We start from the raw sequence: 16825 nt of genomic DNA, 5'->3' as shown, positions 1-16825 counted from the left end.
ATGTGCATCCGTATGTACATAGTGCTACATGGCAGTATGTACAGATGTTTTTTTTTTCTCCAGACCTAGATGGACAATTTACTTTCTACTCATTCTTGGTAAGGGAGATTTATTTATGTACATTTTTTTTTGTTTTTTTGTATCTATCTACCTGTTTTGCCAAGATAAATGTTTTGTTTATTTTTGAACATGAGGTCAAAGTAGTCAGAAAATCACCTCAAATTTGAAAAAAATGAAATAAAATAAAACACAAAACTAAACCCAACAACAACCCACAATACCTCATAAACTGACGATCCTATTTTATTGGTAGCTTTCGCTTCACTCCACAGCCATGCTGAGGCCTTCTACTAAAGGTAGCATAGCCTGTTATGTATAGGTCAGACATGAGTGAGAGAGATAACTAAAGCCATACTGGCTTGGATGTCACCTCAGGTCCCTGTCAGGTGTTGGGGAACCAGGACTCAATGTTGAGAAGTGGACTACTGGACTAAGAAAGTATAGACAGGGACAAGGGATTAGAACAGGCCTAATGATCCCACTACTGGGCAAAATAAAGGCAGTGTGTAGAGAATTTTTATAACTATTGGCAGCAGGCTGTCCATAAGTGAGGGCTTGGAGACTGCCAAGCAAAGACTCTCAGAGATTTGGGAGTCTTTGCACATTTGGGAGTCTTAGCTTGAGAGTCAAGGCAGGAGAATGAACCAGCTGTACTCTGAGTTGCAGGGGAACAGGATTCCTGATCCAACCCCACCAAGGCTGGAGATGGAGGGATACTGAAAAGGGATATGAGAGAAGGACAGAACACATAACAACAATTTTTATTGGCTAGTGGATCACTGAACATCAAACTGATAGACAGTGATAAACACAGAGACCTGAACTGATTCATGCCTATTGGCTAAAGAAGCTGACTGCACTCCAAGAGCATCTGGCAGCACAAATGAACCTATTAGCCTATAAATGAACTGCTATTAGACCATGCCAGACAGTCCTGATCTCCAAGAATACCCAGAAGAGACCACTGCCATCCAACTACCAGCCAATAACCTGATTCAGTATCACATGGAAGCTTCTGTCAGCCATCATATCAGTTAAGATGAACAAGCATACTGCATGGTTCAATACACGAGTGGAGCACAGAAAGGAAGTGGCAGGGGTAAAACAACAGAGCAGTTAGCTGAGACTGCAAGACCAGACCTACAAACCCACACACATGGATCCTGGGATGTTTAGAAATGTATGGACAACATTTTAATTTTTTTATCTTGCAGATTTTCAAGTCAGAATTTCAAATGCACTGTGGTGCCAAGCACATATTGTTTGCCAAGAACAACTCGGTAAAATCTCTATAGGCTCGTTTTATTCACGTGAATCTCTTAAGTATTATTATTATTCTTTTCTACTTCTTATTTCAGTTATTACATTATGTGACATTGTCTAAGGCAGGAAAGGCTGGAGGAAGAAAGGGGCACATTTAATCAACATCATTTCAATGATGTTGAAATTATCATTGTTTGGCAAGTTTCCGTGTTAGCACGAACAATGACCTGATCCAACAGATCTGTATTGCTGTGTAATGGTACATGTAATGCAAGACTCTTCAATTCTGCTTTTTAAAGTTTTATCTGCATTTTAGTTCACACACTTTATTTGTCTTTGTGATGAATGACATCTACATCTACAAATACATTTATCTTTGTATCACACATTACTCCTTGCATACAGGTGAAGAAGGGCACTGATGCTCTTCTGCTTGAAATTTCTATGACTTGTAACATTGCATTTAGTTAATAGAACTGTTTCCTTGTACGGTGTTTAGAAGAGAGATGGATTAGATGGATTTTAGCAGTTTTACCCAGTTTTAGCTTACAGGCATGAAACATCACACTCATACAGCCAGGAGAGCTCTGAAATCAGAGTTGTGCTCCCACTCCTTTATGCACTCCAAGGAGAAAGGCAGGAAGTCACAAATTGATCATACCACATATCACAAGGCTCGCTATGTAACCTAATGGAACAATGGGCATGCTGTTTTGTGCCCTTGGCGTTATCAGCAAGTGCAAAGGGAGTTGTCGTCTCCATCAACTGAGGCTGAAATAAGTTCATCTAGCTTTAGAAACTATTTCACTGTTACAGTGCCACAACAAAGCATATGTATAAGCACTTAAACTCTTTAAATGAGAATTGTAGAAATTTTCCATTACGCTTCACTATATTATTTTTATATAAATGTTTAATTTAGTAAATTGTGTTCACCATTTTAATAAGATGTCAGTAGTAATATACCTATACTTTTTTGCCCCCCACACCCCCACTTCCCCTTCCCCCCTGCACGTACATGTGTGTGTGTGTGTACGCGTGCGTGTCCCCCTGTAGTAGCCACTTTTGCACGTGCATGCGAGTTCAGGGGTCATATGAGTTCACATGTGTTTAATAGCGTTTTATTTAATGAAACCATTATGTGTTTTAATTAAACTCTTTTTAAAGGATTGTATAGGTCTCAGAGCTCTGTTATTTAGACATAGATGATTTAATTTAACTAGTTTAGGGGTATTTTAACTAGTTAGGATCATTTTGCTTTTTCTTTAGTGCTCTGAAACACACAGAGGCTAATAGTTTATTAGTTTATTAATACATATACAATAAATGTGATTCTGATTCTGAAATAAAACCTTTGTTAAGTTCAGTCCTGCCTGCGTGTCTGCAACTCTACCAGTCACACAGAGTGCTGCCTGACAGGGACCTCAATTAACCTAAAAAGTTAAATGTCAGAGTGAGCAATAACGTTTGTGAAATTATGTCTCAACTTCAATTTTAAATGATATCCACAAAGCTCCAACTTCCTCAAAATTTCACCAGTGCTGTTGCTTAACGGTTTATATGATAATTAGTTTATCCACAAGTCACAGGCGTTGGCATGCTTTTCTTGGTTATCTCTAGTTTGCATGGTAAAATGAATAAGGGAAAAAGTGTAAGAAGAAAAACTACCAGAATATGTCATACGTTTAGTAAATCTTTGGAGAAATGTTCTGAGATGTTTCTGTCATGACATATTTTTTTCTTCACGTGTTTTCAGTTTTTGTGTAGTTGTCATATTTTTGTTTTGATATAATTTGCTCAAGATTAATTTTTAGTCCTCATAATTTGACATTGTGTGCTTAGCGCACCTGAGTTTCCTATCTTAGCTTCTAGTCATCTTTCTAGTTGTGTAATATTTGTTATCTTTTTTCAGTGCTATCTTTTATTTATTTTTTTTATTTCCTTTGTATTATCGGGTATATTCTTATCTGCTCTGGTCCCCAGTTTCTGTCTTCGCTCTTTCCTTGAAATCTGCCATGTCTCCAGTTTGTTTCTTTGTTGTAATCTTTCTCTTAGTATCATTAATTTCTTGTTTTACTTCTGTGTGTGTTCTTCCTTTATTTGGCGTCCAGTTTTAGTTCCTCCATAGGCATTTTGTTAGTTATCCCCATCTGTGTTCTCACCTCTTGCCTTCTCTCTCCTTATCCTCTGTGTATATATTGTCTCAGGCCTGGCCTTTGCCGCATTCTCCATCTTGCTGTGTATTGTTTTTTTTCTTATTTGTTCCTTGTAGTTTCCAAGTTTCCTCATTCCTTAGTTTGTAGGTTCTACTTCGCCTAAGGTTTTGATTATGAAATTCATATACTTTAGTTCAGCAATAAAACAGTGCATTTTTCATTTTTCAACAATTTGACATGTTTTTTATTCTTCTTAGAGACTTGCAACACAGATTCTGTTCTAGGGTTCGGAAAAATACTTCAAAAACACTCATACTTTTCTAGTTGGTTCACTCTTCCGTTATGGTGTTCAATATGAATCACTGCTATTATACAGTAGCTAGCTTCTTCAGATTTAACTTTGTTGCAGTCAAGAAAGTCTATGTCATTGAGTCTGTCTCCATGATTCTGTCCCTGAGTAATTAATTTAAAAAAATGTCTGCAAAATGTGACAGTACAATCTGACCACGATATGGACCCAGCACACTCCGAGATGTACGAGCATCGGGAGGCAGCCTTCACCCAGCTGGAGGAAGAGCTCCACTGGAAGCCGTGGTGCGTCCCTGACTATGAGCACATCTTCCGTGTAATTCAGCCGGCTTTTGGACGTCCCCGGAGCTGCTGAAAACCCTCACTGTACTGTCACTGACTGGGACAGAAAATGGACAGAATAATAAGGGCTGTTTGTGAAGTGATTTTTGATTGCAGATTTGTTTCTCCCATTTTTGATTTGAAATAAATGCAGTACTGTTATCACTTACTGTGTTTGACCATCTCCAACAGCAGAATGATTTTTTTTCTCCATGAGCATAAGTGTTTAAAAACATCCAAATCAATTACAAAATGGTAAAAATTACAAATAGTTCTATGGTCACAAAAGCACCTGAAAATAAATCCATGTTCAAAACCACAACACTTTTGTGTGCATGAAACAGCGCCATGGTCTATGGAAGGATATTAGTGAAATTCAACTTAAAACCAGTCTATTTGTCCTAGAAGAAAACTGGAATGGGTTAGCAGGGGAGTCATGCGTTCAACTGATTTTTGAAACAAAGGGCAGAACTCATCCACTTTGACTGCAACAGTATATTTTCAGAATCAGAATCAGAATACTTTATTGTTCCCTAGGGGAAAATATTTTTCATTACAGTGCTCCATTATAAACAAACATTAACAAAGACAGAAAATACACTAAGTAAGAATAGCACAATATATACAGGCATGTATATAAAAGCCACTTATTAATAAATAGCTGAAAAAGAACATGTGCAAGAAGGGTGTAGCTGTTGCAGTAAACAGTGGATGCATTGTACAGGGAGATGGCCACAGGGAGGAAAGATTCTTAACAAATCCTACCATGTGAATTCATGGATTTTTTTTTCACATTCTGTCTCTCACAGTTGAAGTGTACCTCTGGTGCAAATTACTGACCTCTGTCATCATTTTAAGTGGGGGAACTTGCACAATCGGTGGCTGACTAAATACTTTTTTGCCCCACTGTAAATCTAACTTTGCTTGCATCTGAACTGCGTGAACACAGAGGTCATCCCACATATGGTCCACCCATTAAAGGGGGACAGAAGGCCTCAGGACCAAGGAGACGTGGACATTGCAACACTAGAGTGTATGTTGTAAGTGATCTCTTTGAGAAAAGAGATCAAAGAGGGAATTGTGAGATTATTCTGTTATCATATCCCAGCCAACATGTATATATGGGCCCCACCTGGTTTTTGCTCGGGCTGGATTGGTACCATGTGGGCATGGGCTCAAACTGGGCTTTTTGTATGGGGCCTACTTGGGTTCTTCACATTAAACCCATATGGGCCATCCCAAGTGAGCACTTTTAGTAGGTCCTAGCTGGGTCAAACATGGGAAACACTTAACTTGGTCCAAAATGGGAAACACATGTAGGACCCACTTGGGTTTTCCACCTGGGATAGACATGGGCAAACACAGTCATTTAAGGATAGGCTGTTGTTGTGTGCCCCAGGTGGGGCAAAGTTAGGTAATCAATATATGTTTTAGTATCGATGACACAGGTGGGCCCCACCTGGTCAAACTAAATGGGTCGCACATGGGCAAATGCAAGTCAGACCCTGAAAACATGTCTATGTGGGCCCCAGGTGGGGCAAAGTGAGGTAATCAATATATTTTTTTAGCACTGATGACATAGGTGGGGCCCACCTGGTCAAACTATATGGGTCGCACATGGGCAAATGCAAGTCAGACCCTGAAACATGTCTATGTGGGCCCCAGGTGGGGCAAAGTTAGGTAATCAATATATTTTTTTAGCACTGATGACATAGGTGGGGCCCACCTGGTCAAACTATATGGGTCACACATGGGCAAATGCAAGTTAGACCCTGAAAACATGTCTATGTAGGCCCCATATGGGTTATGTTAAGTTAATATGGGCATATATTTTATGTGGGCTCAAGATTGTTTAGTATATATGGGACCCACTTGGGTTTCTCACATGAAAGCCATATGGGCAAAACCAAGTGGGAACATATAGTAGGTCCTGGCTGGGTCAAACATGGGAAACACTTCACTTGTTTCAAAATGGGAAACACACGTAGGACCCACTTGGGTTTTTCACCTGGGTTAGACATGGGCAAACACAGTCATTTAAAGAAAAGCGTTTGCTGTGTGCCCCAAGTAGGGCAAAGTTAGGTAATCAGTATATATTTTTTAGTACTGATGACACAGGTGGGGCCTACCTGGCCAAACTATATGGGTCACACATGGGCAAATGCAAGTCAGACCCTGAAAACATGTCTATGTGGGCCCCATATGGGTTATGTTAAGTTAATATGGGCATATATTTTATGTGGGCTCAAGATTGTTTAGTATATATGGGACCCACTTAGGTTTCTCACATTAAAGCCATATGGGCAAAACCGAGTGGAAACATATAGTAGGTCCTGGCTGGGTCAAACATGGGAAACACTTCACTTGTTTCAAAATGGGAAACACACGTAGGACCCACTTGGGTTTTTCACCTGGGTTAGACATGGGCAAACACAGTCATTTAAAGAAAAGCATTTGCTGTGTGCCCCAGGTGGGGCAAAGTGAGGTAATCGGTATATATTTTTTGGTACTGATGACATAGGTGGGGCCCACCTGGTCAAACTATATGTGTCACACATGGGCAAATGCAAGTCAGACCCTGAAAACATGTCTATGTGGGCCCCAAATGGGTTATGTTAAATTAATATAGGCATATATTTTACATGGGCTCAAGATTGTTTAGTATATATGGGACCCACTTGCGTTTCTAACATCAAATCCATATGGGTGGGCATCCAATGTAGGTCCTAGTTGGGTTAGTGATGGTAAATGTGTACATTGGTTCAAAATGGTAGCACATGCTTATGTGAGGATTCTTCTTCTGTGAAGAGCCTGAGAAAGTGTTATTTGAATAAAGGAGGATTTATTCCAAACAAGCCCATCACAGATTGCGCACAACCCAGGGAGTTCTGAAAGTCAAATTGTAAAAATAATCTCAAAAGAAAGTATGAACATAACTCTCTTTTATAACCTGCAGACGGCACCCATGTGGTACCATTCTCTAAGAAATCACCCTAACTTTAACATATTTGGCACAACCTCAGTCTATCACTTTTGGTACCCTTACGTACAGTCAGATGTTCTTGACCCTTCATTTTTGACCCTCTCAGTATTTAGCCTTGGCTAGCAAATGTACTCAAAGTCCACATTGAGACCTCAAGATGTTATGTGTTATCAGACACTACAACCCAGCTGTCAAGTGAGACTATAGGAACTTTGGTGTTTTTGAACATTCAATGTTACTCAAAACACTCTGCACACTATTCCAAATAACTGGTTTGAAACTGGTTACTTTTTAATTTTAGATTTCATTTTATGTACTTAATGTGAACTCTGCATGGTAGGCTGCATGGTGAGGCTCAGATAAGATAAAATAAGGACTTCATGATTCTTCTTAGGTAAATTCACTTGTCACAGCAGCAATAATAAGTGATTAAAACGGACACAAGAGTAGAAAAAAAGAAAAGCAAAAAATACGAATAAAAAACCTAAGATAAAAGTGAATTACACAGACAAAATCCAGATTTGGCATTTGCAAATTAAGGATTACTGGTTGTTCAAACAATTAAGACTATTTACTTGAGCAAACATGCAGTTGAGGATTTTTAGTAGATCAGACACACTCTACTGTATTAGAGAAAAGACAGTTAGTTACATGGAAGATGGAAGTTTTGGTTAATCAGATCCAGTAAAGCTCCTGAAGTATATTACCGATCTGTTAAAATGTTACTCTTCAAACTTGTGCCCTCAAATTATATAACCAGAAATAATTTACATTTTCTTTGAACTAGTGGAAAGGAGAGGGAATGGGGTCTTTCAAGCAGTCACACTTCAACTGTGAAACTCCCTTGTCCTTATGGTGTATTGACACTATTGAAACTTTTCAAAACCAGTCTAATGTTAGAAGAGCTTTTAGGTAAACTGTTATTCTTCTTCTTATCATTATTATATTTTTATTAATTATATTTTTATTATGATGTTGATTTGGGTGACACTTTTTGATAAATATTATATATTACTTTTTAAAACATATTAACCATCCCTATGCTTAAAAAACTTTTAAAAATAAAATTGTTCTTTTAAACTTGTGCATTGTTTGACTTTTAAAATTTTTGTATCAGGTGTAAAACGACTTTTTAAATAAAGTTGTTTTTAATGTGAGCAGCTCCTATTGGCTCGTTTAAAAAGAGGGAGGAGCAGATTGCACCGCCTAGCGTCTAGTCTTCGCGGTCTTTCGTCTGTTGCGCCTTTTCTCTCCCTGGTGTTTAAGAACGTGGAGGACAAAAGGATACCAAAGAATCGAAAACTATGACAAAGGTAAATACTTAAAGTTTGATACGTTTTCATCAATGGTTATTTTAGTAACTTTCTATAGTCGTCCTAAACGGTATAAGGGGGAGAAGCATAACATCTTTAGCTAGCAGGTAGAACTGGGTTAATTTGCTGCATTGTCTTTGGCAAACATAATTTAAAGTTAATTAAAAAACTCTTACTGCCTATATTCTACTCAATAAAGTTCATCTTATCTTATTCTGTTTTCATTGCACCATTCTCTCTATACAGTTTTTGAATTTACACACTATAACGTACACGGCAGTTTTTTTCTGTGCTTCTGCAACTGTTTCTTGGGTTTTCCTATAAGGTTTTTGTAATTAATTTAAAAAATTTATATTATTTTTTTGGCTTTAGTGGATTCCTGCTCAGCTAACTCGGCCATTATGCACTACCCAGTAAACAAAATGGCTGAACAGTATCTTAAATGTCTGAACATGAGCTAGTCATACCATGTTACGTAATATTCATGTGCAGTGTAGCAAGGTGATTGTTTAAATTACAGGAGTAGATGCCTGCAGCTGAAACGGTTTTCTGATCTGAATACGGTAATGTTACCAGATATGCATTGTACTATGGGAAAACGGTGGTGGATCAGTGTGTAAAAAGCCCCCAAAAGAAACACACAGCGTCTTTAGCTCAAACACTGTCTGATCACTCTCTTAGATACTGTGCTGTTCCATCTAGTTATTGGTTACTGAGAAATGTTAGGTCATTAATTAATTAAGAGAGTGCAGCTGTTCAGATCAGATGGTGAAGTAGGAAAATGCAGAACATGTTATTATAGCTGAATGCTGTGTAAAATACTAGTAATAAATCTAACTCCCATTTATGGCTTTTACTACTGTGGGGCTAAATAAAAAATTACAGACATAATGAAATCTGCTACAATTACAAAGCTTAAGTTTAAAACAATTATTATATATTAAGCATTTTTTTGCTCTTTTTTTTTTTTTAATTCTTTTTGCTAATAATGGACTCAATTTTATTATCAACTTCAAAGACCTATTAAACTTTTAAACCATTAAATCCAGGAAATTAGATGCCCGTAAATGTACGAGACCCTCTTTATGTCTAGTATCCCCAAATATTTAATAATCCTTTCTAAAAGTACACAAATTTTGTTCTTTTCAATTAAATATTGCATGTTCAATGTATTCTTGAGCAGGTAAAAATTCCACTAAATTAGTTTTTGCATATTTTTAAGTATAATCAAATTTTTATAGTTTGCGAGTACTTTTAATTTGGAGATTTTGCCACTTGATTTGAAGTTTGGATAGTGCTTTATAGTCATTTGTAAATGTTTTGAACTCATCTGGCTTCTTAATAATTTAATAAAAAATTAACAAGCCATGTAATAATTTGAAAACCACTAGGGACCACTTATAAAAAAGTAATTCCTTTTTTACTTAAAGGAATTTAGGATTTATGTCTGTCAAGTCATTTGTTCTGGCATAAGTCACCATTTTGATATATCTTCCTGTGACTTTAAAGTCTGTCAGCTAGTTAGATACATTTTTGCACTGCTAGTGTTTGCTGCTTGAATTAGTCAGTTTATCATATAAACACATGCAGTGCCTTTCAAACTTTTAATTACACTGTTCATTTTGTGCATTAGTAAGAGAATCTTTTATGTTGAATTATCCTGGGAAAAAACAAAAATGTTTGTATTTTCTCATGCACTTTCTTTCATTTCCTTATCACGTTTAGATTCTTCAAGATCACAAGCACCATCTTTGACATGTAAGTAACTTTCATATTATTTGTATTACTTATTATTATTATTATTATTATTTTTGAAAAGTGATGGTCTTTGGGGCATCCTTTTTTTTTTATTGGTATTAAGTATATATATTTATTTAGGCACAGGAGGCAATGATCTATTTTAAAATTTAACATTTATTTAATTTTCATCTTTTATGCTAACAATAATGCCAACAGTGTTCTCTTCACTTGACCCACAACTCTGACAGTTTTGGTCCTCTGCTCTCCTCACAATTGGCTGATTTCCATCTGAGCTGCTACTGTCAACTGCATTAAACTGATTTTACATTGCCTTGTTATTCTAATCTTTATCTGCGTTTTGGACTCCAAACATTCACACCTGCTGTTAGTAACCAGAGCTCACAAGAGTGTAAGGCGTGTAGTTCAATAAAGTGATCGATGTGTTCACTAGCTGATTTCAATAAACCGGTAACTTATCAAATCCATATTTTATAGGAAGTACATTACTGATAAAAGTGGTAATAAACACGGTAACCAATAAAAATTAAAATTTCCTGTTATAAAAAAAAATACTGCTGTGAGCTCGGTTTTCTAACACCAGGTGTGAACATCTACAGTCTTTAAGCGCTGGTAAAGATTTAAAAATAAAAGCATTCAATAACATAACATAACATTAAACACTAAATTAGTTTGATGGTGTTGACTGCAGCAGCTCAATGTTAATCAGCTGATGGTGATGGAAGCAGATGAGCGTTTTTCATCATGGTTGTTAGTGATGTGTTGGTCAAAACGAAACGGCTCTTTGAAGTGAACGACACAAGCGTGTTTTTTCTCTCTCTCTCACCCTCTCTCTCGCACTTTTTTTCCGCTTCACTCTGCACGCGAGCCTTGTGCTTTGCGCTGGGAAGAGGGGGGAGGGGCGGTTGTTACACACGCAGTAGCACAGTAACAGAGCAGGAGGGAGAGAGAGAGAAAGAGAGCCAGGGACAACAACGTCACATTACAAAGGTATAGTAATCATCCACAACTATTTTCAATTGCGGATGATAAAGGATTCAGAAAGTTTATTCATGCAGGCCCATATGACAGAGAATGTGCATCTTCTGTTTGTTTTCATATTATAATTTATATTTAATTGTGTTGTGGTTTGCAGTGTTTTGTGTTGTTTCACTTTAAATTTGTTTAAAAGGAAAAAGCTGAAAATTTAAATAGTTAAAAGTTGAAATGTAAATAGTTGTTTTTTTTGTATTATATGATTTATTTATTACATTTTATGTGGAGAGAATAAATAAAAGTATATTTACGGTAGCTGCTAGAGACAAAGCACGTACAAACCCCAAAACACGTAAAAACTCCATAGCACGTACAAACTCCAAAGCACGTACAAAACACAACAGAAGTGCTCCAGGATGCTAGGCACAGTGTTGAGATTTTGTTACCTAGTGGCTACACAAGCCAGGAAGTACCAACGACCAGATTTGGTGTGTGGTAGTAACAGGTAAATGAACAGCTTTTGGAATTTTTTATGAATATATATGAGTGCTTGTGTATAAATACACAAAAAATACACATATGATTTCAATTGTGTAAATTAAGTGATCTAGATAGCTCTGTTTTGGAAGTTCAGTTGACGCTAGAAATGGGTTTTGGAGTTTGTACATGCTTTGTCTCTAGGGGCCACCATATATATTTATATATAAACATATATAAATAAAACCACGTTTCTTTTTTTACATTAGTAATTCCTTTTGTTCATAATTTTATATTGTTGTTAATAATAAATTAATTAAAGCAACAAAACAACCTGAAGAGCCGGTTGGGAGCCGAAAGAGCCGGCTTTCTAAAAAGAGACGAAAATCCCATCACTAGTTGTGTAATATGCTGGTATTGATATGATCAAAAATGAACTGAGTTGTTTCGTATTCTATAGAAATTGTACATCTAATTAATAACAAGGCTTTCTGCTGATGTTACTAATTAAAAATGTATTGTTTTATTTTTTAGCAACAACTTTTTAGCATGCAATCAGTCCATGCTGTACAGGACAGATTTGTAAACTGTGCATACAAAAATAGACTATTTTACAAAATTGCTCTTTCAACAAATGTAAATCACAGCAGATTTTTTTTGTTGTAGGTGCACTGTCACAACTAGAAATGTGGGGGGAAGTCCTCAAAGTTGAAGGCAGAACAGGAAAATACATGGAAATAACAATTTTCCTTTAAATGGTAAATGGCCTGCATTTTTATAGCGCTTTTCTAGTCCCTAAGGACCCCAAAGCGCTTCACACTACATTCAGTCATTCACCCATTCACACACACAATCACACACTGGCGATGGCAAGCTACATTGTAGCCACAGCTGCCCTGGGGCGCACTGACAGAGCACATCAGTAAAGGTCGATCTGGATACTTGATAACTGTTGGTATAGGTATGACATGAATTTGAATCTCCATTATCACAGGTTTTAATTGGGAGGGAACATGCAGATATACAGGAGGACTATAAACAGCAATTCCTATTGCATACAACTGTTTTAGAAAATACCAACAACACTGTTAATTTATCACTTGCTGGTCTATAGACTTTACAGTGTGGATGGATGGAAAATCCATCTGGCTCCACTCTGGCTGAATTGGTGCTACAAACAACTCTGCGCTCGGCTTTCCTGGCTGTGTGTGGATTTATACTTACACATCCAAATTTTGACCCTATTTTTCTTCCTTTCAGCTGATTGGTCAATTTCATGTCAATCACCAATTAAACAATCCAATCAGAGAACATCTCCAGAAGTTGATTCTGTTCATCTGGACGTAGCATTTTCAGTGGGAGAAAATGCTGCAAGCGCTACGTCCAGATGAACAGAATCAACTTTTGGAGATTTACTTACCTGGATGATTGAGCATGCATCAAGACAATCAGAGAACAGATAGGTTTGGCTGTTGGAGGGCTGCATTACGGAGCTTCAGGTCCTGGAAGGCTGCATTACGGAGCTTCAGGTCCTGGAAGAATAAATTCCCTTTTACATACCAGACCAGCATTTTTCTTCATTAGCACGAAGGAAAACAGTCTGTGCGTGTCAGAGTTCTGTGGTTTTTGTGTCACAGGGCTTATAATATGTGTAAAAATCTGGCCAGGGACCATCACATCACACTGCTATCATATTTTTCTGTTGCTATCATGTTTCTTTTCTGAGATGTTGTTACTTTTATGACAGATGTAACGAGAAATCTTCCAGAAAGTTAAATTTTTTATTCTAATCAAATATTTGATTCTGATAACAGATAAAGATTTTTTTTTTTACTTTTGTTCTGCTATTTCATAGTTTATACAAATTTTGGCCAATTCCTATTTATTTTAACCCTTTAGCCCCCAAAAAGTCGCCAGCGACAGGTTTTTCCAAACCTGTCTCGTCAAACCTGAGCTCTGCCAGGGGCCCAACGCGCCTGGACTTTTAGAAGAAAAGAGATGTCCGAAAATAAACCACAGGGTCAAATACTTAATTTTGTTCAGTGTTTTAGAGTTATTAATTTGAATTGACTAATTTAAATATTTTATTCATGTACATTTTGATTGCCTTTAGTAAAAATGGCAAAATTTCAATTTCTTTTTTCTTTCTGTTATTAATCCTTGATTACATTCATATAGTATACAGTAGAGGAAAAAACCTACCAGACCTACCAGTTATCCTGCGTAACATTATTGGGGATAAAGGGTTAAGGAAGCGCAATTAATTTTTTTAGTTTAGCTTGTGTTTACTACCATTTTTTTTTTATCACCACACAGTAAACATTAAGTAATATGTAAAGTGTCCATTTATCCTCCATTCCGGTCCATTATCTTAAGCTTAGGCTGCTGCCCCTCGACCCAATCCGGTACTAAGTAGAGAGGCCCAGACTTCGCTCTCTCCAGGCACTTGGCCCAGCTCTTCCGGGGGAATCCCAAGGCATTCCCAGGCCAGCCGAAAAACATAGTCCCTCCAGCATGTCCTGGGTGTTCTGGGTCTCTTCCTGGTGGGACGTGCCCAAAACACCTCACCAGGGAGGCATCCTAACCAGATGCCAGTATCTAATCTGTCCTTTTTGTATGTTCCCCTCAGGTTGCCATGGTAGCAGATACAGGGGAAACAAGTGTAGACGATGCCACAAGAAGGATGATGAAATTCCTCATATCACCTGAGCTGGCTGTGGAGTACAACATGCTTGGCCGACATGGGGAAAAAAAGTTCAGAGATTTGCGTCTTTTTAATGTTGTGTATGGTAAGTTAGTTTCACTTGAGACATTTGAACTTTAGAAAACTAAACTTTTTTAATAAAGTGTTTGAAAGTGTAACTGAGTTTGGTTATCATGCAATTTGTATATATTTTTTGAGGCAATAAAGTGAAATAAACATTGTTCTTTGAAAATCATCACCAAATGAAGTAAGCTAAGATTAACTTTACTTTGGCTTGCCCGTTTTTCTTCTTCTTCATTTGCAGAGGCACTGAAGAATTATTTAACATCAAAAGTCAACTTGCAAGAAGCAGAGAAGGTTCTGTCCAAGTGGTTCAGTGGAGCTAAAGACAGAGGAGGACCGAGGGCTGCAAGGGTACAAAATAGACTTACGGCTCTGTAAAAAAACAAACCCTGCTGATTCAAGATAAGCTTTTGAGTTTTCCATCTGACTTTTTCCCCATGTTGCTACAGTTCCAAATATCTAAGGAATTTTGCTGTAGTTTGACATTTCTAGTTTTTAAACGTTTACGCACTTTGGAATACAGTTACGTAAAATCACAGTTGTTGGACAAAATAAATGTGAAAAATGTTGTTTTGTGTACCCTCGTGATTTTTGAAATGGTTTTATTTACAAACTAGATTTTGTTTGCGGTCAGCTTTAATATATTTGGTGTCTTTGTGTCACAGAACCCGTATTAGCCGTCTGAAAAATTGATTTTGTGACTGTTTTACTACATGGGGCCCACTCAGTGCCAGAACTTAGTCAATTCAAACTAGAAATAAGATGCAAATACAGAACCCACTGCTAATGCCATTCCAACTTTTTAGCTCATGTTTTCCTCATGTTGTACCCACTAAGAACTTGAAAAATGGGGCCTAGGTGGGTTTCAGTGTACTTTGCCCAGTTGGGGTCCATTTAGTTCCCAGATTTTACCTATATAACACCGAGATGGGCTTATAAAATGGGGCCATTATGGAACCCGCGGACAATCCCACTTAAAACCCACTTTTTAGCCTATGTGGTACTCACATGGTACCCACAAAACAACTTGAAAGGTGGGGCCTGGGTGGGTTTCTTTGTACTTTGCCCAGTTGGGGTCCATTTAGTTCCCAGATTATACCAATATAACACCGAGATGGGCTTATAAAATGGGGCCATTATGGAACCCGCGGACAATCCCACTTAAAACCCACTTTTTAGCCTATGTGGTACTCACATGGTACCCACAAAACAACTTGAAAGGTGGGGCCCGGGTGGGTTTCTGTGTACTTTGCCCAGTTGGGGCCCATTTAGTTCCCAGATTTTACCAATATAACACCGAGATGGGCTTATAAAATGGGGCCATTACGGAACCCGCGGACAATCCCACTTAAAACCCACTTTTTAGCCTATGTGGTGCCCACATGGTACCCACAAAAACTTGAAAGATGGGGCCCGGGTGGGTTTCTGTGTACTTTGCCCAGTTGGGGTCCATCTAGTTCCCAGATTTTACCAATATAATACCGAGATGGGCTTATTAAATGGGGCCATTATGGAACCCGCGGACAATCCCACTTAAAACCCACTTTTTAGCCTATGTGGTGCCCACATGGTACCCACAAAAAACTTGAAAGATGGGGCCCAGGTGGGTTTCTGTGTACTTTGCCCAGTTGGGGCACATTTAGTTCCCAGATTTTACCAATATAACACCGAGATGGGCTTATAAAATGGGGCCATTGTGGAACCTGCGGACAATCCCACTTAAAACCCACTTTTTAGCCTATGTGGTGCCTACATGGTACCCACAAAAACTTGAAAGATGGGGCCCAGGTGGGTTTCTGTGTACTTTTCCCAGTTGGGGCCCATTTAGTTCCCAGATTTTCCTAACATAACACCTATATGGGCATTTAATATGGGGCCATTACGGAACCCGCGGACAATCCTATATGGGGCCCATTTTTCAGCCCATTTCCAAACCATATGGGCCCCACATATAAATGTTGGCTGGGATGTTACCTTATATATATAATCAAAGTAGTTGAATTATGATACTGCTGTAGATCATATTATACCCTTTAACATAGAGTGTGTGATCAGTATGTAGTTTTAGTTTGCATTATACTTCTGACTTAAAAGAGGGTGAAAATCATTAGATCTATTAGATTGACCTGTATTACTTGACATGGTTGAATGTGTTACACTGTTTCTTGACATGCTTTACTGCTGAATCATAAAAAGAAAGGTTGTATGCAGGAGACTCTGTGTCTAAGACAGGGGAGATAGACCACATTCCATACCCCCACCTTCTGTAGAGCAGAGAAACAAGGAGCCGAGGTCATAACTTAGGTGCCGTAAGAGAGAAAGAATGTTTAGGCTTTTACGACTAGGTGGGGGCCACTAGAGGCTATAAGAAGCTGAGTAACCCGTCACCATTTTGAGACATGCTGTGACCCTCTGCAGGCATCTCTCCCGTCCGGACGTTCTT

At 38.0% G+C, this 16825-nt stretch overlaps 1 long non-coding RNA gene across 1 annotated transcript; it reads left to right on the top strand.

The window, feature by feature from the left end:
* Nucleotides 1-8201: 8201 nt before the first annotated feature.
* On the top strand, nucleotides 8202-14951 carry LOC146713569 (uncharacterized). Its single transcript, XR_014918074.1, has 4 exons — nucleotides 8202-8405; nucleotides 10131-10163; nucleotides 14245-14404; nucleotides 14624-14951. It is a non-coding gene; the product is annotated as an uncharacterized LOC146713569 (long non-coding RNA).
* Nucleotides 14952-16825: the final 1874 nt, after the last annotated feature.

This window comes from Copadichromis virginalis, linkage group LG3 (genome assembly GCF_057382275.1).
Source record: "Copadichromis virginalis isolate Kocher_CV1m ecotype Utaka linkage group LG3, C_Virginalis_male_GT1.1, whole genome shotgun sequence".
In the NCBI taxonomy this organism is placed as follows: domain Eukaryota; kingdom Metazoa; phylum Chordata; class Actinopteri; order Cichliformes; family Cichlidae; genus Copadichromis; species Copadichromis virginalis.
The sequence above is the reverse complement of the archived record's forward strand: the minus strand, read 5'-3'. Positions and strand labels throughout refer to the sequence as shown.